General features: G+C 49.7%; 1 long non-coding RNA gene across 2 annotated transcripts in view; it reads right to left on the minus strand.

The window, feature by feature from the left end:
- LOC104853892 overlaps positions 1 to 27,328 on the minus strand; it is a 75,125-nt gene that overhangs the window by 20,612 nt on the left and 27,185 nt on the right. The window contains exons 1-2 of one of the 2 annotated variants that reach the window (XR_004517664.1): positions 7,617 to 7,849; positions 1,019 to 1,143 (exon numbers count right to left, since the gene is read on the minus strand). The exons of the other annotated variant lie outside the window; for it this stretch is intronic. This is a non-coding gene — a long non-coding RNA (uncharacterized LOC104853892). Of the gene's footprint in view, positions 1 to 1,018; positions 1,144 to 7,616; positions 7,850 to 27,328 lie in introns of those variants that run through there. 2 annotated transcript variants of the gene reach the window in all.

A 27,328-nucleotide genomic window follows, 5' to 3' on the forward strand; every position in this document is an offset into this window, starting at 1 on the left:
TGTGGAGTGCTTTGGTCTGCAGACACTGCAGGCTGCCAAGTCATCGTGAGGAATTTCAGTCTCCTGTTTGCTGAGCTGTGTTGGGATTGTGGCTTATTTGCAGAAGTTCTTTGTTTAAGTCATCCTTGATCAAGATGTTTGTTCTGGGATGGCGACATTGCTTTTATGGTTGCTCCCTGCCTGAAGTTTGTTCCCCTGATAGTGATCGGAATGTGCTATAGTCGTGATCTTGTAACTTCTTGTTTCTGTCGAGTTAATATAGTTAGCAGGATATATAAAGGAAGGTTTTTTGTAAAAGCTTTAGACCTTCTCCCAAGATAATAAAGAAGCTTCAGAAGGATCCTGAGTGTTGCGTGCTTTCTTGCTGGCAAGCGGCTCGCGACACCTTTCCTTGGAAGGTTCCACATGCCTGGGGTGGTGAGACTTGAGAGCCTTTGCTCATGCATGTTGTAGGAGGCCCTGCACTTGTCTGACGTGGTCAGGATAGAGCAGCAGTGTGGTGCCTGCTCACCATCATGCTGTAGAGGTCTGCATACATGCACGGGATGATGATAGGATCTCCCCTGACATGAGAATTTTAGAGAATCCCATGCATCTGATTTGGTCAGCATTTATGGGGGCGGCTCTGCTTTCTTTTGCATTTTAGAGGATTCCTCATACACCTGTGATGGTCAGATCAGCAGGATCTCTGGTCACATCCACACCCTGCAGGACTACACTCACACATGACATGAACTAGATAAGAGGTCTTCACTTGCCACACACATCGTGGAAGATGCCTGAGATGTTCAAGAGGTGGTGGGGATCTGCCCTTATCCACACTGTAGAGGCCTCAATATGTCCCTGAGATGGTTAGCACATGCGGGGCTCCACACACACTCAAAAGGTACAGGGTGTGTCGCAGGCCTGAGGCAGTCTGCACATTGGAGATGTGGAGCCCCTAACACACTTGGACCCACTGCCTGGTCAGGACATGGGGTGCTGTGCTCACACCCACATTCCAGAGGGATCGACATACCACAGGTGCTCAGGAGAAGGGTGCACTGCTCACAGCGCTGTTTCAGAGGGTGCCACAGACAGCTTCAGCCGTGATGACCTGGAGGCTCTGCTCACATCCTCCTTGTGACCAAGGACTCCACACCCCTGAGAAGGTTAGAGGAAAAGTGGTTTTACTCAGATCCACATTGTAGAGGGTTCTGTGTACAGGTGAGGTGGGCAGGACATGGCAGTGCTGCTCACATCCTCCAGGGCCTTCACATGCCTGAGTGGTCAGCCTGTGTTTGTGTGGTGGGCTGTGCTCCCCTTCCCCATGGATAGGGCTCACATCCCCATCAGGGTGATATAGGAGGTGGGACGTGGCAAAGCTGGCTGGGGAAAGAAGCAGGACTTGTCACCTACTAATCCCAGAACACAATTGGAGAAGTGTGCAGGAAGTGTCAATTTCAAGATCCCAGAACAATACCAGATAAATGTCAGGACCATCATGCTTCCATGAGGTCTGAGCGGTATAGAAGAGACAAAACAGCATGGGAAGCTTGCCCTCAAGAGCCCCACCATAGCCTTTCCTGTGTCTCAGACCCAGGATGACCTTTGTCACTACTCTGTCCTTTCCTCTCTGTGTGTTTCTCCTATGGTTGTACTGCCAGGCGATTTCTTCCCTTACACCTTCACCCCTCATTTGAAAATAAACTTTGGGTGGGCTCTGTTCCCATTCTCCAGGCACAGGACCCAGACCTGCCTGAGGTCAGGGCGTGGGCTGCTCAGCTCACATCCACATCACAGAGGGTTCCACACACAGGGAAAGGGTGAAAAATGATGAGCGTGAGTGAAATGCATGTTTCCTGAATGATGTTGGCTTGTGTGCCTTTCTGCAGGGAATCTAGGTCCTGGTAAACAAGTGTATAGAGGTAACTGTTGAAACACGCACCCAAAAAGCTGATTTATCTCACCCAAGGCCCTTCCAGCCACACAGCCCTGATGACACAAAGTCACTTTTGTCTGAACACAGTTTTTAAGAACCTGCAGTTGTGTGGTGTTTTCTCTCCCTTCTGCTTAGGGCTCTGTCTCATGCAAGATCCTTCACCTTTGGTGCCATCTCCTATCTCACTGTGTAGTAATGTATTATTTCACTATGCTTTTATCATCTATATTTTTATAATGAACATACTTTCCCCTTATAAAAATCATTATGCAGATCTTCTCTGCTCACCTGGATTCAAACCTTCATTTTCTGTGGCTCCAACCTGTATCTGTCTTGTTACTGTCAGGACAGTTGGTCCCTAGATCAGAAAGTCACTTTAGGGGCCTGCATACTTCTCATGTGGTCAAGATAAGAGTCTCTGATCACCTCCTTGTTGCCTCCACAAAGAGCTGAAAAGGTCAGGTCATGGGGGTCTCTGTTCACATTGTCCTTGTTGGGGGCCCCACACGTCTGTGTGGATGAGGGAGTAGGACAACTACTCTCAGTTCTCGTTGGCCAGGACTCCACTAGTGGCCGAGACAGTCAGGACCACGTACAGGTGTCTCTTCCTGACTGAGGTCCTCAGAACATGGGGGCTCTGATCAACACCTCACATCACAGGTCTCCACCCACACCCCAAATGCTGACTGCTTTGTTTCTGTGCTATAGTGTGAGGTCAAAGAATGTACCTAGTGGTAGAACTGCCTGTGATGAATGGCATAAAAATACTTCCCAGAAATATGTTTTTAAGAAATTATATGAAGACCAAAGCAGGTGTTTATTTTGAGAGTGAAGAGGCTGCTCCTGGAGTCTCAACACAGAGTTGGTCTGCCATTGAGCTAGAAACCCAGGCATATTTGCTTTTATTTACTTATTTTCAGGGACACAGTCTAGCAACGCTGTTCAAGCTCGGCCCCAACTTGTAGTCCTCCTGCCTCAGCCTCCTGAGTAGCTGGGATTACAGGGCCATGAAACTAGGTCTGGCATGGAGCTAGTGTTGTGGCCATTTTGATACAGTGAATCTTACAAAAACAAATAGAATACTTGTTGAGGACAGATTATTCCTGTAGCAGGGTTCCTCTTTTCTGGTTTTGGCTAACACTCCCTAAAGCACATGAGCACTCAGAAGTCTGAATACTCCCGAAAAAGTAATGTGGGCAGATAATAAAACTCCAGGAACTGTTTGTGTAACTGCATTGATTGCCCAGGTGCTCGGGCAACCATGGCGCTGACTGTGTAGTCTCCCGTATGGTGCTGGCCTGTGCCTAGGCTGACAGCTCCCCAGCACTGTGTTGCCTTGGCTTTGCCGACCAACAAAATCCCAGCAGGGAGGTTTGTTCTTTCTAAGTTGAACCCTTATCTGTCTTATCCTCCCCACGTCACATACCTGTGCCTAACATTGCTCACCGATGCCTGGGAGTCTCGTCTGAAGCAGTGCTTCCCATGCCAGGTCACTCCTGGTGTTCTGCCGCGTGATGAGGGGAGGATGACTTCAGTTCTGGCCACATCTGGTGGCATCTTCCAGAAGGCACAGTTACATCAGAGGTTTGAGGAGAAGCTTGCAGGAAGACACTAAGTGCAGTACACTTTCACACTTTAAGTTTTGGTCTGAGTAAGAAAACCAGCTTTCTTCAACCTGAGAAGCAGATCTGCCTGGGAGGCACTCGGGAGGATTTTACAAGAGTCAGGCTTGAGGGGTAGTGGTTGAATTCTTCCTGAAACAGCCTTAGAGAGATGGGGGTGTAGGTCCCAGGCAGAGCACTTGCCCCAGCTGCACAACGTTCTCGCTGCCATTCCAGAAGGGCTTCCAGGGCAAAGTGCAGATGAAAAAGACCATTGTGAAGGCCTCTCGGTGTATCCAGCCAGTGAGAACCCTTGCATACAGTAGAGTGATCCCCCTTCAGTGGTTGAACATGGAGTGTATTTCATATTCTTTTTTACTTTCTAAGGCACCCTAATAAACCTGCATAATAAACCTAATGACACTGACACATCCTGACATTCTTTCTCTGTGAAATGGGCCAAGAACCTGCTTATAGGTCCCGGGAGAGGTCTCACTGTCCTGCTGCGGGAAGGGACCTCCTCGCATCCCATCCTGGGACACTTATCCATCTGGTTGTTGTCTTTCCTTCCTGAGAAGTCTACCAAGATGCTCTAGGCCCATCTTGTGCTTCCTGACACAGCAGTGCAGGATTTCTTCAAGGAACCTGGTTCTTTTTGGTGGTGGTGGGGGTGATACCTTAATATGCATTTCTGGTGCTGGAATGTTCAGGGATACTGGGATGGCCTTTCATCTAGGCACTGTCAGCATTCCCAAAAATAGAAGTGCAAAAAATATTGTTTTGCTATACCTCACCCAAAGAGATACGGTTGTGAGCCTTCAGCAGATAAGGTGGGAATCCAGTGCTGCCTTGACAGCATGCAGAAGATGAGAAGGAGGTATGTCGGGGGGTGGACGTGAGGATAGAGTTTTCAGAGCACCCGCAGCGGATAGTTCCCAGGGCCAAAAGCCTGCCTTTCCCTCGAGCATTGTGGGATGGTAGTCAGGGGGAAACAGCATGGCTGAGAAGGCCAGGAGCAGCTGTGCCCTGCAGTCCTTGTCTCAGAATACACAGCCAGGTTGACATGCGGCAAGGGCACTGCAGAGCTGACAACTGGCTGCTGGGTCTCTGTATCATGGAGTCGACATCACTGAGGACTACAGGCCATGGCAAGTCACCGAGATGGCTCTTGCTGGCCAAGCTTCGGAAACCAAGGAAGCACTTCTCTTGGACTGTGGGACATTCTCCCTGAAACAGTGTCAAGATGCGTGTCCCCACACGGACCACACTACTGAGGGCAAGTCTGTCTACATCTGAGGGTCAGGCCCTGACTTTCTTTTCATTGTGCCCATGCTTTCTTTTCAGATAGGGGCACAGCCTTTGGCATCTTCTCTGTCCCCAAAGAAAGAGACCTAAAAGGCATGTGTACTCACAAGGGAGGGACACTGGGTCACATTTACTGCTTTGCCTAGTGGTAACTCCATTTCCCAGTTACGGTCTCAAGGTGGACAGTAGCCAAATCATCTGTGTCTAACGGGACACCGGGGGTCTTGACAGTCCAGGGACCAGGCATAGTGATGAGAGGATCCTAATTGCACCTGGTGCAGAGGTAATACACAGCAGTCTCAGTTCCCTGGAGGACATGTGTATGTCAGAGAGGAGAAAGTGAACCCAGTGTTCAGCCACAGGACTGAAGCCTTCTGTGTCCACTGGTCTGGACATGACAGAACAGCTCTTGTCCATGTTTGAGTACACTCCGCCCTGGAGACAGACAGCCTGTCATGTGGCCCCTGTGGATGACCTGTTCTTGGTGACCCCTAACCCAGTGTGGGCTGACTTTGTCAACAGGACACAGCAGAAAGGATGGGAAGTCACTTGTGAGAGGCAGTAGAAAAGAGGCTGTACTCATGTATTCTGTGTACCCCTGCTGCTCACTCACAGGGATTCCACCTGCCATGTCCTAAGCTCCCCTGTGGAGAGCCCCTTGCAAACCTGGCAGTAGGGACCGGAGCCCTCACTCCAGTGCCCTTGAGGAATGAGTCCTCCCAGTACCCAAGTGAGTGAACTTGGGCGTGCTCATCCCTGCAAAGCCTTCAGATGTCACCATGGCTGTGGTAACATTCTGGTGGGGTGGTCATGTGACAGGCGGAGAGAGAGGCTTAGAGCTCAGCCTTCACCACAGTCCTGACCCGAGAGTGAGCGAAAGTAATGTCCTGTGTTGTTAAAGTTTGGTTTCATTTGCAATGCAGAAGTGGAACACAAGTAAAGTGTTCTACCACTAAGGAGGTGGGTTGCCTCCCTTGGTTGAGGCCTTTGGATTTGGAGTCACCTCTGTCATCTTCTATATGACCACCAATTGATTGAGTATCTTGGAAACCTAATTAGTTGGTTGAATGCAGTACTAGGGATTGAGCCCAGGGGGCGCTGGGTTGCACCTCAGCAGATAAGAGTTCTTGCTGAGTTTTCTACCCTGGCCTTGCATTTGCCATCCGCCTGCCTCAGCTTGATTGACAGTTATGCACCACCACATCTAGCTGATTTTGAGTTCTGAGGCAGGCACACAGCAAGAGAAAGCTCTGTAGCACGTTGTATCTGAAATGCGGGCTGTGCTGACTTTGGAAGATCCAAGGTGTGAGAGAGGTACACAGCAAACAGCAAGAGACCCTCTGGAGGCTCTGGAGGGAATCCAGGTCTTCTGCTGCCCAGGATCACCTGCCATGCAAGGAGAGCCATGTGGCACTGGCACTGAAGAGACTGAGACTCTGACCATTGGACCTCGTATTGACAGGTGACTGGAGCTTCCCCTCATCATCCATGATGTCATAGTGTTTCAGTGTGTGTTAGCAACCCTCTGTGCAATGAAAATCTAAATTATTTTTCTAGACTTTTGACAGTCTTGTCTTCAGCGAGTGCAGTGGTACATACCCATATTTTTTGCCCTTGAGAGGCTGAGGCAGGAGAATCTTCAGTTTGAAGGCTGTTAGGCTACATATTGAGTTCACAGCCCACATGGACTCCACAGTCAGACTTTTGTCTCAAAAATAGTGTTGTCTTCTTAGGTACATAGCCACTTTCTGTGGACTCCTGAATATAATCTATAAGCACTTACAATTAGGGGCATGGGATATCACCTTCTAGAACTTGCCTTTCTTCTCCCAGCTGGCTAGTGGGGCCACTAATACATTCTGACTCATACAAATGTAATTTGAGAGACTGAGAGGAATTTTAAGAAGAGCCACAGTGCCAAGTCTACTTCAGGTTAAACTGACCCGTACTTGCCTGCCTTCCCCACTCCAAAGCCAAGTGTAAGGCCCACTCTGCAGCCCACTGACCCCAAACCATCTAGAATCCCTGTCCAGGACTTCAGCTTCTCAGGTGGCACTTCCAGAACCCACTGATCCTGGAGTGAAAAATGACCCTGCGTGTCAGGCTCACATTCCTAGTCTTCTTTTCCTTGTGGGTATGGCAATGTGATATTTTACATCTAAAGCACCACTCTTATTCCATATACCAGATCTTCTTTGTCTTTCTTTTCTTTCTTTCTTTCCCACAGGAGGAATGAGCCCAGAATTATTTCCTTTTCCAGTAGTGAGCATGGAACTGAGGGAATCAGAAATGCCAGGATGAGCTAGCTACAGCCCTAGTACTGTTACGGAAGGAATCAGTGAGTGATACATATAGAGGGAGTGGAATGGAAGTAAAATAACAAATGTACTCATCAATAAGGGTCATTCCAGGCAGGACTTATACGTCATCGAACCTTATCGATGAATAAATTTGTTATTTTAGTTCCATTCCACTGCCTCTCTCTGTGTCACTCGCTGATTCCTTCCATAACACTACTTGCACCTTACTCTATATTTAGTTGTATTTTTATTTTGACACAGGCTTTTAGTAATTTGGCCAAGGTGGCATGAACTTGCCATCCTACTAGGTCATCCTCCAGAGTAGATGTGGTTACAGTCCCGCGACACCGGAACCGGTAACGTTATTGTTTCTGAAAGTTGAAGGACATGACACAAGGTTGGTCTTCACTGTCGGGCTATGATGTGACACTCAGTTCCTCCCCACAGCCCATCCTCACCTGGAACAGAGAAGCTACGGCTTGTTCTCACCTGATCTGGTGCCCTGGGTGACCGATCTTCACTGCCTTTGTGCGTGTCAAGGCATGCTTATCGCTGTGGATCTTTTAAAGGGTGATGACTACTACAGTAACAATCCCTTCACTGTAGTTTTTGTTGTTGTTTAATCATCTGTCTTTCTGCAGGCCGGTTTTCCCATTTTCATTTGATGCCAACGGACAAACCCTTAAGTCCGCCCGAGGCATGGTTGTCTTCGTAGCTCGAGGCGTCCATAGCAACCAATGGCTCCAGGACATGACGCCACAATCTCGCTCTCATAACCGGTATCATCAGGGTGCGGACTCGGTTTTCCATTGGTCAGTTTTCAGGAGGCGGAAGGCTTCAGCCAATGAGAGGCGGCGCGCTCCCGGAAGTAGCTGCAACTGTTGCACCTGCAGCTGGTCTTTCCCCGAGCGAGTCCTACAGAGTCTGGACCCCCAGTCGCACGCATTGAGCACAGGGGTTTGAAGATAAGTGCGGGGTGCCTCTGTTCGCGCCTGGAGGATCGGAGCTTTTCTGGAGACCAGGAGCTGGGCTGCGCTGCGCGTGCAGGCAACTCCTACTTGTCCACTGTGGTGCGCTGGGGGACTTGCTGGGAAGGCGCGGGAGGCTGAAGGAGTGCCAGAGTCAGCGCATTCCATGACAGGTTTGTGCGGAGGACCTGAGGACTGCTTGACTCCATGTGGCCAAGGGCACCGCCCTCCCTCAAGCTCTGCTTTCTGTGTTTCTCTGCAGTTCGGATTGGCGTCGCAGGTCTGGATACCCGCGAAGGATTTTCAGGGCTTGCTTTCTATGGTAAGTTTGCTCTGTGCGTCCTTTCACTTGGGCGTTCGTCCTTTCCTTCAGAAACTCCTCCCCCTTTGGGTTAGTCTTGTGAGGGGGCATTGTTCTGATAGCAGTAAACAATGTAGGAGACATATCTGGGATCTACTGGTCTGCATTCTAGAGCAGACAGGCAGATGTTAAGATCACACAGCGCGTTAGAAGAGCCTTGGAGAAATCCAAGATGGGGACCAACTGTAGGGAGGCGCTGCAGGTGAGGGAGTGAGACCCCTTGGGAGCTACAACATCCAGGGAGCAAACAGATGCTGGGGCCCCACCCACAAGGAGCCCAGTGTGGGTGGGCTAAGAGAAGGACAACAAGAGAATTGTGGAGGTGACCAGGAGCTGTGGTTGTGCCGATAGAGGTCTGAGGTGATGTGTGAGAGACACGTCAGTGTAGCTGTACCTGTGGGTGCTTTAGAGAACGTGTGAGAAGCCTGAATGGAGAAGGCGGGAGGCCATCAGCATCTAGCTGGGCTTTACAGGCTCATGGTTTAAAGTGCCCGTATCCCTGAAGCGCCTGTACACTCCAAGGGCAGCCATCAGGGATGATGGATGTGTTAAGTCACTTGATGGGGAACTCGGTTTACAGTGTAGCTAAACACAAAATCATCACACTGTACACCTGGAATGCACACTGTGTTTATTTGTAAGGTACACCAGCCAAAGTGCTGTGAGGGCTGACCTCAAAGTGAAAATCCTCCTGCCTCAAGCTCTTAAGGGCTGGGATTAGAGATGTGTACTATGACACCCAGCTCAAACTTTCTCACATGATCTTGTAAAAATTAAAGATTCCACACCTAAACTTGGGTTAATTTTCGATTCTCATTTAACTGGAATTTCTTAATCTGTTATTTGAGCTTTTTGTTGAGAAGTTCCAATACCTTGCTATTTTTCCTTACTCACTAGCACAAGACATTTAGGTAGTTCAGAAAGGCTTCAGTTAGGGACAAGAGAAGTCTGTATATCACTTATAGCTGGGGAAATAAGTCTTACTGTCTTTTGAACCTAGAAATCCTGAGCATTTGTAAGAATGTGTCTCTGAGAGGTCAGGGTCCCACCCTGCCTCTCCACCTGCCTGCTCTACCATGTGACCCTTGTGGATGGCTCCCCTGGCCTGAGGAGTCTGTGAACAAACTGGTGCATTGTGCGCTGTGACCCTTATGAGTCCCACTTTCTGAGGGCTGGACATTGTGTGGTCTCCCAATTGCTCCTGCTGTACGAGACTGGGTCACACATTGTGCCACGCTGCTGTCTACAAGTACACACTCCTTCTGTCAGTGCTCCACACGCTTGGGAGCACCTATCACTGGCTTTGCTCTTTCTTCTATGATGAGAAGGTGGCATCAGCTTAATTGGAATTAGTGCATCTTTAGTAAACATGCCTGACCCTCCTTCCTAGCAATCGCCAGTGGGAAGAATTGGAGCTGGGGAACCGACTGCATGGCAGGCTTCACTGCTCCCAGTGGGGAAGGAGGCCCAAGGGCAAGGGAAGCCCAACTGCATGTTAAATTTCTTTTTTAAAATGAGCTTACTGGTGCATTGTAGGTATACAGTACAGTTACATTCATTATTGGATCTTGTACCTTTACATGACAGGTCTTCGTTCTCATTTTTTCTCCTTGTCCTGCCTTACATTCATTCCCCTCCTCCCCTCCCCATTAACAAACTCTTTATTTCCATGTTTTCATTTTCTCCTAATTTTTTCCCTTTTCCCTTTTCCCCATCCTTCCCAGTTTCCCTACACCTTTCCCCCTTTTCATCCTATTTCACATTGTCAAGTATCTCATTAGGATGCGTTTCAAATTTCGATAGTGTGGGGACCCCTGTTTAGCCTTCAAGACTTACATGTACTTTTCAGTAAAAGCAGCAGTTTCGACCCTGTCCTGCTCAGGGTAGGGAGGCTTTGCCATAGTGCTTCACTGCAGATGTCTGAGTGGCACTTGCTGGTGCCAGTCCACCAAATCTGGAGTTGTTAGATTTAGATTCAGCCAGGCATATTCCCGCAGGGAGTCACCTCGAGCAGGTAGCTTTCCCGCATTTGTGCCTGCCTGTTTTACCCGTGCCATGCATTGGGACCGGTTGTATAGACCCACTTGTCCTGTGAGTCTTCTACTGATCCTCTCCACCATGGGCTCTGTGTGCCCACAGAGCTATGTTGTTGGGGTGACTCGGGGTCACCCACATAGTGAGTTTCAGGGTGTCACTGCATGCCTGCCTCTGAGTGTGGTTGTGCTCTGCTGAATGGCACCAGCTTGAGGGTGTGGACTTCTATTCTGCAGAGATAGTTTTCAGTCTATGTGTGGAGTGAGTGGTAGGGAAGGTGCAGGAGCCAAATGTTACTCAAACTGGAGAGATCAATGCATTTTGAGGAACGTGATGTCTAAAGTCTCAGGAAGAGCTTCTTACAGCAAAAATAACCACTCCCTGCCTCAGTGCTTTCCTGTTTTCCTAGCTAAGATATGGCTGGCACATCCAGCTCGTGTCTGCACTGGCCCCAGAACCAGGCTTGTGTTCCTCATTCAGGTTCTGTAATCAGCCTACTTGCCCTCTGGGTATGTGGGCTACATACAGTACAGAGCCCTTTCACAAGACGTCACCTAAAGGCCTTTGCTGGCATCAGGAGGGTTGGCAGTGTCCTGAGTACCAGCCCAGCAGTCCTGCCAGGCTGTGCAGGATGGCAGTGAACAAAGGGCTCTTTTCAGGTAACCTTCCAAATTCACTCTGTACAATTAGACTAGATATGCTGTGAAATGGTTCAGTGGCTGAAATGGTCTCTCGGGTGTGTCCTCCATTTAAGCTCCAGAGTGAGAATCTCAGACATTTTCTGAGCATTGCTGTGCATTAACTGAGTGACTGGAAAGCTGGTCTCACTCTGGTCCTGAGTTGACTTTGCCCAGATGAGTATGGATTTCCTTTATTTGTCTCTAGTGATATAAAAATGCAAAAATGCCTTGGTACACAGGTCAGTATAGTAGTCAGGGCTTAGACTGTGAGATGAGTTAAATTTTGTTCACAGAGGTGGTTTGCTGTCTGCATAAACATTTTCTTTGTTTATGCTGTCCTTTCCCATGTCCCTACTGATGGCCAGAACAGGAGGGGCTCTGCCAACATCCACCTTGATGAGGTTTCCCAACCCACTTAGAGGGTGACCTGGAAGAAGGGCCCCCACGTGCCTAACCTGTCAGCCCTGGGGTCTGGATTCGTACCCATTTTGGACAGGGCTGTCCACATACCTTAGGTTGCTGGGGCTGGGCAAGCGTTGCTCACTTCCATGTTGTAGCGAGTCCAGTCCATGTGATGATGGTCAGGGCCTCCGCTCACATCCATGTTGTAGAAGGCTGCAGACACGACTGCTCTGAGGATAGGGTGGAGTGTACTGAAATCACAAATGGGGCTCCACACACGGGATGGGTAAACTCAGTGAGTGGAGGTCTCTGCTCCTCTCTGCAGTGTACAGCACTCCACACATGCCTGTGATGTCAGGATGTAGGGGGCTCTTGTCACACCATGTTTTAGAGGCACTCACACACCCCTGAGATGGCCTGGATATAGGAGCTCTGAACACATCCCCATACATCAACATGTGGATGGTCCTTCACGCACACCTGAGATGGTCAGGACGTGGGGCATCACGATTGTGCTCACATCCACATTGTAGAGGCCTTCCAACATCCTTAAATGGCTCAGAATGTGAGGAAGGGGCATTCTGGGTGTAGTGACTTTCTCGAGGGTTCCACACACCTGAGCCAGCTAAGGCGTGCGGCCTCTGCCTATATCCACATTGTCGCGGGCACCACACACACTGATGGTCAGGACTGGCCACTGTAGACATCGTCACTGTAGAGGGCTTCTCACACACCTGAGATAGTGGGGGCATGGCGTGGGGCCTCTGCTCCCATCCCTGATGTATGAGTGACACACATAACTGACGAGGTCAGACATCGGGGACGGGAGCTGCTCCTACTTGAGTTGGAGGGAACTCCATGTGGGGTGGATTGAATGGCTGGGATGTGACCAACAGGAACAGAACGTGGTGGTAGGGGGGCTCCACTCACATCCTCCTAGTGGAGGGCTGTACATGTTATATAGGGGCCTAGCACTCCAAGGCTCTGCTCGCCTCACCATTGGAGATGGCTGCACACATGCACCTCAGAAAGAGAGTGGGGCGGCTCTTCCCCATCTACACTGTAGACAGCTCCACATATAGCCTGAGATGGTCTGAACATGGAGGCGCTGTGCATGTCTAGGTCAGGGAGGGCTCCCACATACCATGTATATTCGGCATGTGTGGGGGCCTTGGGCAGGGTGGGGAAGGCTAAGACCACTTGGATGCTTGGATGGGGCACGGTGGTGTCTGCTCACATCTCACTGTACAGCTCTCCACCTGAGAGGGTCAGGACATGGGGAGACTCTGCTCACCTCCTTGTTGTATAAGGACCCCCATCCCATGAAGATGGTCACGACATTAAGGGATCTTCCATATCCATGCTGTGGAGGTCTCTGCTCCTTTTGAAATGGGCTGGATACTGGGGATTCTACTCACGTCCACGTAGAAGTGTGTGCCACCTGCTGAATGTGCTCTGCTCACAACCTTATTACAGAGGGCTCCACGTGCTCCATGTGGTCAAAACAGTGGGGCAATGCTCAGTTCCTTGTTTCAAGAAGGCTTGACAACCTGCTGAGGGGGTCAGGAAATAGACATCTCTGATACCTTCCTCCTTGAAACACAGAGCTCCAAAGAAAGTAGTTGGTCTCGTTAGCTAGTTCTGCTCACATCAAAGTCGTGCAGGGCTCCACACATGCCCATGGGTACGGACATGGAGAGGCTTGTGTCTCGTTCTCATTGTATAGGGCTCCACCAGTGCCTGAGGTCTTGAGGACCTGGGCGAGTGGCCCTGCCTATATCACTCGTTCCGAGGTAGTCAGACAGGGGGTTTAGGTTCATAATATTGTAGTGTTTCCAACAAGATGAACAGACAGCTGGTTTAATGATTACACTGTCCAAGTCCCTACACATGTGATAAAGATATGGGGATTGTGCAGGTCAAGTTAACATTGTACAAGATTCCCTACATGACTGGTTGTGATGAGAGGTCAGGTAAAGGGGCTAGATCCACTCACAGTTATATATGGAGGGCCCATAGAGAGCCTGTTAGCAAGGAAATAGGAAACTCAGTGATAAATGCATTGTACAGGGTTCACTACGTTGCTAGAAGTGAGTAGATGGTGAGCTTGTTCATGCCCATTTTTAAGAGGACTCAACTCGTGCCCGAGAATTTCTGTATATGAGGATATCAACTCCCATGATCATGGGCAGGACACACAGGCCTGAGATGGTGGAGATCTGGCCATGTGGCCATTGTGAAGACCTGGTCTATAGGAGAGAGTGGGGCTTCACTCTCGACCTCGTTGTACCAGCCATCACTTGGGCCTCAGATGGTTTGTAGAGGGACCACACATGCTCTGATTGGCAGGACATGGAAGGCCGCTCTTCACATTGTGTTGCTCAGATCTTCACAAATGCCTGAGTGTGTCGGGACATGTGGGTGGTGGCTCTGCTCACCTACACGTTGGGCATCCTCCCATGTCCCTCAGTAGTCAGGTCCAGGTGTGTATGGGGCTTCCGTCCACAATCACATAGTAGATTCCTCCACACACGTCTGTCATGGTCCCCAGGTTGGGAGCTTTGGCTGTATTCAGGTTGAAGACAGCTCCACACAGACACATCAGCTCGTGGAGACATGGTAAGATTATAGGGGGTGGACAAACACCTCAGGGTATGAGGATGTGTTGGGACATTTCTCACAGCCCATTGTAGAGGGCTCTACAGGACTTGTAGAGTTTCAGGATGTGGTGCTTTTGCTTCTATAGGCGAGGAGACAGGTTAAAAATCACAGAAGTTGGCAAGTGTATTCACATCCTCATTGTATAAAGCTGTGTACTTTGAAAAAGGATCACCTTTGATTTTGTTTGCTTTTTGAGATAGGGTCTCACTATGCAGTTGAGACCAATCTGGAACTCACTGTGTAGCCCATGCTGTTCGAACTCACAGCCATGTTCCTGCCTCAGCCTCGAAGTGCTGGGATTACAGGCATGTTCCATTATGCCCAGCACCACATTTAGAAGCTCTACACCTGTCTGAGGTTTTCCGCACCCAAGAAGGCACTGCCCACACAGAGTGTTGTACAGTTCTCCACACATGCCCAAGTTGGCGGTTGTTTGCTGGGGGGAGCACTATACCATTCCCTTGTAGAGGGTTCCACGCATGCCTGAGGTACTGAGCAAATGGGCTGCTCTGTTCATATTCCATGTTGAAGAGGGCTCCACATGCATGAGATGAGCACAACACTGGAATGGCTCTGCTCACATCCACACCTACCTGAGAGGGTCAGGGAATGGTGGGCCTCTTCTCACACCCACCCTGTAGAGGACTCCATGCATGATGCAGGTGTCCAGGGCATGTGGGGTCTGTTGACCTTGTAGCAGGATCACACATACCCCTGTGAGTGTCACTGTGTGGAAGGGCTGTGCTCACGTTCATGTTGTCAGGGCACCATCAATGCCTAACGTTGTCACGACATCTGGGAGGCTCTGCTTGCAATCACAGTGTGCAGGGTACCACATATGCCTGAGCTGGTCAGGACAGCAAGATGCTCTGGTCACATCCATATGATAAGAGGTGCTTGCACATGTACAATGCTTAAGACAAGTGTAGGTTCCTGGTCACTTTCACATCGTGTAGGGTCCTGTATATGCCTGATATAGTTAGGACATGGGTGGGGTATGGGAGGTTCTACTTACAGTCATGTTGAACAGGGCTCTGTGAATGGTCTTGCTGGTCATGAACTGGGGAGCTCTAGTTACATCTACATTCCTCCAAGGCTAAACACAGGTCTGAGGACATCAGGACATAGAATTGGATTCATGTTCATGTACACATTTTATAGGGCTCCACCCTCCAGATAGGATGAGGACACGGGGAATGGTTCCTTGTTCTATTTTTAGAGGCACACAACCAGGAGATGTGTATAGGACCTGGGGCCTAAGATTCACAGCTGCATTATAAAAGGTTGCACATATGTAGAATATGGATGGGATATGGGTTGCTCCTCTGTCATCCCACTACTGAGGAATTCACATACCCAATGTGGTCACACCAGTTTGGCAGTGCTCACTTCCGTGTTATAGAGGATCTCCTACTGGCTGAGATGGTCCAGGCTTAGAAGAGAAAGCGCAAATCACTTCCTTCATGTAACAGAGGACTCCAGCCCCTAGAAGTGGTCAGTGTATTTTGGGCTGCACATGCCAATGTTGTTAGGGATCCACACAAGCCTGGGGTTGGCAGGACATGAGGAGGCTCTGCTCACATTTCCAGTGTGTAGAGTTCCACAAACCACTGGGCTTTGGAACATGTGGGGTGCTCTGTTCACATTCCCATTGAGGAGGGGCTCCAAAGTTGTGATGATGGCATGGTAGGTGGCACTGGTCATAGCCATGTTGCAGAGGCTTCTACGGATGTGCATTAGTTGGAAAATGGTGAGTCTCTTATGTCCTACTGGGACAGAGCACCATACGTTATGGCTCCTGTGTAACATGTTGGGGCTCTGTTTTACCTGACTTAGTAAAGAGCCCACACCTGAGTTGGTCAAGACCCGGAGAATGTGCACTTCCACATTACAAGGCTCCACCAGTGCCTGGGGTCGTCAGGACATGGTGGGTGCCCTGCTCACATGTGTAGTATGCAGTGCCACTCACCTTGGTGACAGAGTCAGAACAGGAGTGTTTATGCTCACAATTTTGTTGTAGACTTCACGCCGAGGGGCTGGGATTTGGATTCAACATAATTGCACAAGTCATTGACAATTCAGAGCAGGTGGGGACATGGTGGGTGTTCAGGTCAAGTTCACATTGTCCAAGGCTCTGCACACACCTCAGGCCGGGGTGACAAGTCAGGGGGATGCAGGCAGCCCTGCTCACATTTATATCAGACCAGGCCCCAGAGACAGCCACTTAATAAGTTCATGGGGATCTCAGGTGACAACCACTTTGTACAGGGATCAAAATCAAATTAGAAGTAGGTGCACAGTGAATTGTCTGCACATGTATGTTCTTTAGTATTCTGCTCGTGTGTGTGATTTCCTGAACATGAGGCTATCATCTTCCTTGCACAATGGGTAGGATTCCACACTCCTGAGATGGAGGAAATGTGGTGGGCTCTGGCCATGAGGAAATTATAGAGACCTGCTATGTATCTGTGCAACAATGATGGCAGTGTGACACCCTGCTCTCACCCTTATTATACTGGGTGATGTGTCACACATCATCTCTGCGAGGTGCACCAGGGGACCTCTCACATCCTGGTTGTACAGGGTTCCACACATGCCTGAGTTCATCCTTGCATAGGGAACCCAACTCATGAACTTCCTGGGTGTACAAAGAAACCTAGCAAATGTCAATATGACCAGAATCTCCCACATGTTCTGATTGTCCAATTTGGGACGCTCCTTCTATGTTTACATGAGTTGGTTTCCCTCACACTTTGGTTGTGTGATGCTCCACATTTGCCTGAGTTCATTGGAACATGGTGTGCCCTGCTCACATGCATATTGTAGAGGCGATCAGGGACACGCTGCTGCTCATGTTGTCATTTAGAGGTTTCTGTGGGTGGCTTCAGTTGTCACTGGGTAGAAGCCCGAGGCCACGTTTGCAAGGCCCTGGGCTACGCACATCTGAAAAGGTCAGGAAAGTGGTGTTCTACTCATATCCGTGTTATAGAGGATTCAGCACATAATTCAGGTCAGCAGGACATGGAGGCTCTGCTCACATGGTCCCTCAGGACGCAACATGTGCCTGAGTTTGTAAGGACACAAAAGCGCAATGCACACCTCTCATTTTGACAGGGCCACACAACTGTCTGAGATTGTGAGCATGTGTTTGCGTGTGTGTGTGCGTGTGTGTATATAGAGGACAGAGGTATTCAGTGCACACTCACCTTTAGATGATTCTCTGTTAGCTTGAAGGGTTCCAGCTTTTGTCAGCTCTGATCACGTCTTTGTTGTGCATTGATCATGTGTGTGTCCTCACCACAGGTGAATGTCTCTTGTCACAACCATGTTGCAGAGGAATTCCACCCTTCTGAGATAGTCCAAAATCCTTGGGGCTCCTGTCTTGTCCCCGAGGGAGTAGGCTCCACATGTGACAGAGAGGGAGGTGCCTTGCTTGTGCTCTCCTGGTATAGAGGGACCACACATGCCCTGATGGCAGAACATGGAGGGCCGCTCTTCACATCCATGTTTCTCAGGTCTCGGAATGGCCTATGTGTGTCAGGAATGTAGGTGGTGGGGCTAGCTGACAGATACACTGTACAGGGCTCCCTATGTTCTTTAGATATCACGATGTATGTGGGGACCTCTGTCCAGATTCCGCTAGTGGATTCTTCCATACGAGCCTGACGTGGCCCCCACATGGGATGCTCTGGCCTCCTGCAAGTTAAAGACGGTCCCAGCGGTCTGATGTCGTCGGGACATAGGCAGGGGCCTTTCCCTCTGAACTTTATAGAAGGTTCACCAACACCTGAGGTTGAGAGGATGTGGTGGTGTGTTTTTCACAGTGCTTTGTGGAGGTCTCCATGGGTATCAGAGTTTCAGGACAAGGGGCCTGTGTTTCCATTGTCCTTGGAGAGTGCTCAAAATCACAGTACATGTTTGCGCATGGAAAGTGTGTTCACTTTCCCGTTGTCTTAGGCTCTGTACTTTGAGAAATGATCCCAGCCTGGCTGGGCTCTTCCCTGCCAGAATGTGTCCAGACAGGAGAGTGCTCAGGCCACATAGAGTATTAAGCAGGGCTCCCGAACTTCCTGAGGCTTCTGCCTGTGGGGCTGTGCCCATTTCCTCATAGAGGGATCCACGCATGCCTGTGGAATAGACGGAATTGCCTGTTCTGTTCATTTTCCATGTTGAAGAGGCCTCAGCAGGCATGAGATGAGCAGAACACAAGAATGGCTTGGCTCCCATCCACATAGCACAAGGTTTACACGTACCTGAGAGGGACAGGAAGTAGTGAGTCTTTTTTCACCTCTACCTTGCAGAAGCTCCAAGTTTGACGCAGTTGTCAAGGGCATATGGGGTCTGCTGACACCTTCATTGTAGCAGCACCACACATATCTGTGATGGTCAGTGTGTGGCAGGGCTGTGCTCACATTCATGCCATCCAGGGCACCACCAATGTCTGAGGTCATCAGGACATGGAGAGGCTCTGGTCACAATCACAGTGTGCAGGGCGCCACAGGCGCCTGAGTTGTTCAGGACAGAGAGAGGCTCTGCTCACACCCACTTGGTAAGGGACTCCTTGCACACCTGAGGTGCTTAAGATAAGAGTGGGGCTCTTTTCCTCTTCACATTGTGCAGGGCTCTGTATAGGTCTGAGGTAGTCAGGACATGGGCGGGGTGGGGTTCTGCTTCCAGTGAAGTTGTACAGGGCTCCATGGATGGGGTTGGTGGTCACGACTCAAGGAGTTATTTACATCCACACTCTACAGGGCTCCACACAGGTCTGAGGACATGAGGACTTAGGGTTAGGGTTCCTGAAACAGCCTTAGAGCAATGGGGGTGTAGGTCCCAGGCAGAGCACTTGCCCCAGGTGCACAAAGTTCTCGCTCCCATTCCAGAAGGGCTTCCAGGGCAAAGTGCAGATGAAAAACACCGTTCTGAAGGCTTTTCTGTGTAGCTAGCCCATCAGAAACACTCCATGCAGCAGAGTGATCCACCTTCATTGGTTGAACATGGAATGCATTTCATATTCTTTTTATTTTCTAAGGCACCCTAATAAACCCGCATAATAAACCTAATCACACTGACACATCCTGAAATTTTTTCTCTATGCAATGGGCCAAGAACCTGCTTGGAGGTCCAGGGGGAGGTCTCACTGTCCTATTAGGGCAGGGACCTCCTCGCATCCCATCCTGGGACACTTATCTATCTGCTTGTTGTCTTTCCTTCCTGAGAAGTCTACCAAGATGCTCTAGGCCCATCTTGTGCTTTCTGACACGCACTGCAGGATTTCTCCAAGGAACCCGGTTCTTTTTGGTGGGGGGTGATACCTTAAAATGCATTTCTGATGCTGGAATGTGCAGGGATACTGGGATGGCCTTGCATCTAGGCACTGTCAGCATTCCCAAAAAGAGAAGTGCAAAAAATGTTGTATTTCCATACCTCACCCAAAGAGATAGGTTTGTGAGCCTTCATCAGATAAGGTGGGAACTCAGTGCTGCTTTGACAGCATGCAGAAGGCAGGTAGGAGGTAGGTGGCGGGGTGGACTTGAGGGTAGAGTTGTCAGAGCACCCGCAGCTGATAGTTGCCAGGGCCCAAAGCCTGCCTTTCCCTTGAGCATTCTGGAATGGTAGTCGGGGACACAGCGTGGCTGAGAAGGCCAGGAGCAGCTGTGTCCTGCAGTCCTTGTCTCAGAATACACAGCCAGGTTGACATGCGGCAAGGGCACTGCAGAGCTGACAACTGGCTGCTGGGTCTCTGTATCATGGAGTCGACATCACTGAGGACTACAGGCCATGGCAAGTCACTGAGATGGCTCTTGCTGGCCAAGCTTCGGAAACCAAGGAAGCACTTCTCTTGGACTGTGGGACATTCTCCCTGAAACAGTGTCAAGATGCGTGTCCCCACACGGACCACACTACTGAGGGCAAGTCTGTCTACATCTGAGGGTCAGGCCCTGACTTTCTTTTCATTGTGCCCATGCTTTCTTTTCAGATAGGGGCACAGCCTTTGGCATCTTCTCTGTCCCCAAAGAAAGAGACTTGAAAGGCATGTGTACTCACAAGGGAGGGACATTGTGTCACATTTACTGCTTTGCCTAGTGTTAACTCCAGTTCCCAGTTATGGTCTCAAAGTGGACAGTAGCCAAATGGTCTGTGTCTAAAGGGACACCGGGATCTTGACAGTCCAGGGACTGGCCATATGATGAGAGAATCCTAATTGCACCTGGTGCAGAGGTAACAAACAGCAGTCTGGATGCCCTCAAGGACATGTGTGTGTCAGAGAGGAGAAAGTGAACCCAGTGTTCTGCCACAGGAGTGAAGCCTTCTGTGTCCACTGGTCTGGACACGACAGAACACCTCTTTCTCCATGTTTGAGTACACTCCACCCTGGAGACAGGCAACCTGTCATGTGGCCCCTGTGGATGATCACTTCCTTGTGACCTCACCCAGTGTGAGCTGGCCTTGGCAACAGAACACAGCAGAAAGGATGGGAAGGTACTTGTGAGAGGCAATAGAAAAGAGGCTGTACTTGTGTATTCTGTATACCCCTTGTGCTCACTCACAGGGATTCCACCTGCCATGTCCTAAGCTCCCCTGTGGAGAGCCCTTGCTAACCTGGCAGTAGGGACCGGAGCCCTCACTCCATTGCCCTTGAGAAATGAGTCCTCCCAGTACCTGAGTGAGAGAGCTTGGGACTGCTCATCCCTGAAAAGCCTTCAGATGTCACCATGGCTGTGGTAACATTCTGGCGGTGGTGGGGCATGTGAGAGGCAGAGAGATAGAGGCATAGAGCTCAGCCTTCACAACAGTACTGACCCGAGAGTGAGTGAAAGTAATGTACTGGGTTGTTAAAGTTTGTTTTCTTTGCAATGCAGAAGTGGAACACAAGTAAAGTGTTCTAACACTAAGGAGGTGGGTTGCCTCCTTTGGTTGAGGCCTTTGGATTTGGAGTCACCTCTGTCATCTTCTATATGACCACCAATTGATTGGGTATCTTGGAAACCTCACTGGTTGGTTGATTGCTGTACTAGATTGAGCCCAGGGGACGCTGGGTTGCACCTCTCCAGAGTAGAGTACTTGCTGAGTTTTCTACACTGGCCTTGAATTTGCCATCTCCTGCCTCAGCTTGCATTGACAGTTATGCACCACCACATCTAGCTGATTTTGAGTTCTGAGGCAGGCACACAGCAAGCGAAAGTTCTGTAGCACGTTGTATCTGAAATGCGGGCTGTGCTGACTTTGGAAGATCCAAGGTGTGAGAGAGGTACACAGCAAACAGCAAGAGACCCTCTGGAGGCTCTGGAGGGAATCCAGGTCTTCTGCTGAGCAGGATCACCCGCCATGCAAGGAGAGCCATGTGGCACTGGCCCTGCAGAAACTGAGACTTTGACCATTGGACCTCCTATTGACAGGTGACTGGAGCTGCCCCTCATCATCCATGATGTCATATTGTTTCAGTGTGTGTTAGCAACCCACTGCAATGAAAACCTAAATTAGTTTTGTTGACTTTTGACAGTCTTGTCTTCAGCGAGTGCAGTGGTACATACCCATATTTTTTGCCCTTGAGAGCCTGAGGCAGGAGGATCTTGAATTTAAAGCCTGTTAGGCTACATATTAAGTTCACAGCCCACATGGACTCCACAGTAAGACTTTTTTCTCAAAAACAGTGTTGTCCTCTTAGGTACATAGCCACTTTCTGTGGACTGCTGAATATAATCCATAAACACTTGGAATTGGGGCCTGGGATATCACCTTCTAGAATTTGCGTTTCTTCTCCCAGCTGGCTAGTGGGTCACTATTACATTCTGACTCATACAAATGTAATTTGAGAGAATGAGACTAATTTTAATACGATCCACAGTGCCAAGTATACTTCAGGTTAAACTGATCCATACTTGTCTGCCTTCCCCAGTCCAAAGCCAAGTGTAAGGCCCACTCTCCAGCCCACTGACCCCAAACCATCTAGAATCCCTGTCCTGGACTTGAGCTTCTCAGCTGGCACTTCCAGAAACCACTGATCCTGGACTCAAAAATGACCCTGCGTGTCAGGCTCACATTCCTGGTCTTCTTTTCCTTGTGGTATGGCATTGTGATATTTTACATCTAAAGCACCATTCTTATTCCTTACACCAGATCTTGTTTGTCTTTCTTTTGTTTCTTTCTTTCTTTCCCACACGAGGAATGAGCCCAGAATTATTTCCTTTTCCAGTACTGAGCATGGAACTGAGGGCCTCACACATGCCAGGATGAGCTAGCTACAGCCCTAGTACTGTTAAGGAAGGAATCAGTAAGTGACACACAGAGGGGAAGCAAAATGGAAGTAAAATAACAAATGTACTCATCAATCAGGGTCGTTCCAGGCACGGCTTCTGTGTGATCGACCCTTATCGATGAATAAATTTGTTGTTTTAGTTCCATTCCGCTGCCTCTCCGTGTGTCACTCACTGATTCCTTCCATAACATTACTTGTGCCTTACCCTACATTTGTTGTATTATTATTTTGCCACAGGCTTTTAGTAATTTGGCCAAGGTGGCATGAACTTGCCATCCTACTAGGTCATCCTCCAGAGTAGCTGTGGTTACAGTCCCGTGACACCGGAACCGGTAACGTTATTGTTTGTGAAAGTTGACATAACACAAGGTTGGTCTTCAGTGTCGGGCTATGATGTGACGCTCACTGGCTCCCCACAGCCCATCCCCACCTGGAACAGAGAAGCTACGGCTTGTTCTCACCTGAGCTGGTGCCCTGGGTGTCCGATCTTCACTGCCTTTGTGCGTGTGAAGGCACGCTTATCGCTGTGGATCTTTTAAACGGTGATTACCACTACAGTAACAACCCCTTCACTCTAGTTTTTGTTGTTCTTGTTGTTGTTTAATCATCTGTCTTTCTGCAGGCCGGTTTTTCCATTTTCACTTGATGCCAACAGACAAACCCTTAAATTCTTCCAAGGAATGGTTGTCTTGGTAGCCTGAAGCTTCGCTAGCAACCAATGGCTCCAGGACATGACACCACAATCTCGCGCTCATAACCAGTATCCCCTGGGTGCGGCCTCGGTTTTCCATTGGTCAGTTGGCAGTAGGCGGAAGGCTTCAGCCAATGGGAGGCGGCGCGCTCCCGGAACTAGCAGCAGCTGTTGCACCTGCAGCGTGTCTTTCTCCCAGCCACTCCTACAGAGTCTGGGCCCCCAGTCGCGCGCATTGAGCACAGGGGCTTGAAGATAAGTGCGGGGTGCCTCTGTTCGCGCCTGGAGGATCGGAGCCTTTCTGGAGACCAAGAGCTGGGCTGCGCCGAGCGTGCAGACAACTCCTACCTGTCCAGTTTGGTGCGCTGGAGGACTTGCTGGGAAGGCGCGGGCAGATGAAGGAGCCCGAGAGTCAGCGCATTCCATGACAGGTGTGTGCGGAGGACCTGAGGACGCCGGGAATCTATGTGGTCAAGGGCACCGCCCTCCCTCAAGCTCTGCTTTCTGTCTTTCTCTGCAGTTCGGATTGGCGTCGCAGGTCTGCTTACCCGCTAAGGATTTTCAGGGCTTGCTTTGTATGGTAAGATTGCTCTGCGCGTCCTTTCACTTGGACGTGCGTCCTTTCACTTGGACGTTCGTCCTTTCATTCAGAAACACGCCCTTGGCTCCTGTTGTGAGTGGGCATTGTTCTGATAGCAGTGAACAATCTAGGAGACACACCTGGGATCTACTGGTCTGCATTCTAGAGCAGACAGGCAGATGTTAAGATCACACAGCGCGTTAGAAGAGCCTTGGAGAAATCCAAGATGGGGACCAACTGTAGGGAGGCGCTGCAGGTGAGGGAGTGAGACCCCTTGGGAGCTACAACATCCAGGGAGCAAACAGATGCTGGGGCCCCACCCACAAGGAGCCCAGTGTGGGTGGGTTAAGAAAAGGACAAGAGAATTGTGGAGGTGACCAGGAGCTGTGGTTGTGCCGATAGAGGTCTGAGGTGATGTGTGAGAGACACGTCAGTGTAGCTGTACCTGTGGGTGCTTTAGAGAACGTGTGAGAAGCCTGAATGGAGAAGGCGGGAGGCCATCAGCATCTAGCTGGGCTTTACAGGCTCATGGTTTAAAGTGCCCGTATCCCTGAAGCGCCTGTACACTCTCCAAGGGCAGCCATCAGGGATGATGGATGTGTTAAGTCACTTGATGGGGAACTCGGTTTACAGTGTAGCTAAACACAAAATCATCACACTGTACACCTGGAATGCACACTGTGTTTATTTGTAAGGTACACCAGCCAAAGTGCTGTGAGGGCTGACCTCAAAGTGAAAATCCTCCTGCCTCAAGCTCTTAAGGGCTGGGATTAGAGATGTGTACTATGACACCCAGCTCAAACTTTCTCACATGATCTTGTAAAAATTAAAGATTCCACACCTAAACTTGGGTTAATTTTCGATTCTCATTTAACTGGAATTTCTTAATCTGTTATTTGAGCTTTTTGTTGAGAAGTTCCAATACCTTGCTATTTTTCCTTACTCACTAGCACAAGACATTTAGGTAGTTCAGAAAGGCTTCAGTTAGGGACAAGAGAAGTCTGTATATCACTTATAGCTGGGGAAATAAGTCTTACTGTCTTTTGAACCTAGAAATCCTGAGCATTTGTAAGAATGTGTCTCTGAGAGGTCAGGGTCCCACCCTGCCTCTCCACCTGCCTGCTCTACCATGTGACCCTTGTGGATGGCTCCCCTGGCCTGAGGAGTCTGTGAACAAACTGGTGCATTGTGCTCTGTGACCCTTATGGGTCCCACTTTTTCTGAGGGCTGGACATTGTGTGGTCTCCCAATTGCTCCTGCTGTACGTGACTGGGTCACACATTGTGCCACGCTGCTGTCTGCAAGTACACACTCCTTTTGTCGGCGCCGCACACCCTTGGGAGCACCTATCACTGGCTTTGCTTTTTCTTCTATGATGAGAAGGTGGCACCAGCTTAATTGGAATTAGTGCATCTTTAGTAAACTTGCTTGACCCTCCTTCCTAGCAATCGCCAGTGGGAAGAATTGGAGCTGGGGAACCGACTGCACGGCAGGCTTCACTGCTCCCAGTGGGGAAGGAGGCCCAAGGGCAAGGGAAGCCCAAGTGCATGTTAAATTTATTTTTTCTTTCAAGTGAGTTTATTGGTGCATTGTAGGTATACAGTATAGTTACATTCATTATTGGATTTTGTACCTTTACAGGACTGGCCTAGGTTCTCATTTTTTCCCCTTGTTCCTGCCCTGCCTTCACCCCCTTCCCCTCCCAATTAACAAATATGTTATTTCCATTTTTTCATTTTCTCATAAAATTTTTTTTTTGCCTTATTCCCATTCCCCCATCCTTCCACTTTCCCTACACCTTTACCCTTTTCATTCTATTTCACATTGTCAAATATCCCATTAGGATGAATTTTTAATATCGACACTGTGGGAAACCCTGTTTGGAACCCTGTTTATCCTTCCCAACTTACATGTACTTTTCAGTAAAGGCAGCAGTTTCGACCCTGTCCTGCTCAGGGTAGGGAGGCTTTGCCGTACTATGTTGCCCCAGTGCTTCACTGCAGAAGTCTGAGTGGCACTTGGTGGTGCCAGTCCACCCAATCTGGAGTTTCCAGATTTAGATTCAGCCAGGCCTATTCCCGCAGGGAGTCACCTCGAGCAGGTAGCTTTGCCCCATTCGTGCCTGCCTGTTTTACCAGTGACATGCATTGTGACCGGTTGCACAGAGCCACATGTCCTGTGAGTCTTCCAATGATGCTCTCCACCGCGGGCCCTGTGTGCCCCATAGAGCTGTGCATTTACTGAGTGAGTGGAAAGGGGGTCTCACTCTGGTCCTGAGTTGACTTTGCCCAAATGAGTATGGATTTCCTTTATTTGTCTCTAGTGATATAAAAATGCAAATATGCCTTTTTACACAGGGCAGTATAGCAGTCAGGGCTTAGACTGTGACATGAGTTAAATTTTGTTCACAGAGGTTGTTTGTTTTCTGCAAAAATATATCCTTGGTTTATGCTGTCCTTCCCAACGTCCCTACTGATGGCCAGCACAGGAGGGGCTCTGGCAACATCCACATTGATGAGGTTTCCCCACCCAGTTAGAGGGTAACCTGGCAGAGGTGCCCCCAAGTGCCTGACCTGTCAGCCCTGGGGTCTCAATTCATACCCATTTTGGACAGGGCCGTCCACATACCTTAGGTACCTGGGGATGGGCGAGCATTGCTCACTTCCATGTAATAGGGTGTCCAGTCCATGTGATGTTGGTCAGGGCCTCCGCTCCCATCCATGTTTTAGAAGGCTGCAGACACGACTGCTCTGAGGATAGGGTGGAGTGTACTGAAATCACAGATGGGGCTCCACACATGGATGGTTAAACTCAGTGAGTGGAGGTCTCTGCTCCTCTCTGCAGTGTAGAGCACTCCACGCACGCCTGTGATGTCAGGATGTAGGGGGCTCGACTCACTCATATATTTTAGAGGCACTCACACACCCCTGAGATGGCCCGGATATAGGAGCTCTGAACACATCCATATACATCAACATGTGCATGGTCCCTCACGCACACCTGAGATGGTCAGGACCTAGGGAAGCACCACTGTGCTCACATCCACATTGTAGAAGCCTTCACACATACTTAAAGGCTCAGAATGTGAGGATGGGGCATTCTGAGTGTAGTGACTTTCTCAAGGGTTCCACACACTTGAGCCAGCCAAGGCGTGAGGTCTCTACCTATATCCACCTTTTGGCATGCACTACACACACTGATGGTCAGGACTGGCCACTGTAGACATCGTCACTGTAGAGGGCTTCTCACACACCTGAGATAGTGGGGGCATGGCGTGGGGCCTCTGCTCCCATCCCCGATGTATGAGCGGCACACATAACTGACGTGGTCAGACATCGGGGACGGGAGCAGCTCTTACTTGAGTTGGAGGGATCTCCATGTGGGGTGGCTTCAATGGCTCGAATGTGACCAACAGAAACAGAATGTGATGGTAGGGGGGCTCTACTCACATCCTCCTAGTGAAGGGCTCCACACGTTATATAGGGGCCTGGCACTCCAAGGCTCTGCTCACCTCTCCATTGGAAATGGCAGCACACACACACACACACACACACACACACACACACA

The sequence above is a fragment of the Fukomys damarensis genome, unplaced genomic scaffold (assembly GCF_012274545.1).
Source record: "Fukomys damarensis isolate Sample0158 unplaced genomic scaffold, DMR_v1.0_HiC HiC_scaffold_17, whole genome shotgun sequence".
NCBI lineage: Eukaryota > Metazoa > Chordata > Mammalia > Rodentia > Bathyergidae > Fukomys > Fukomys damarensis.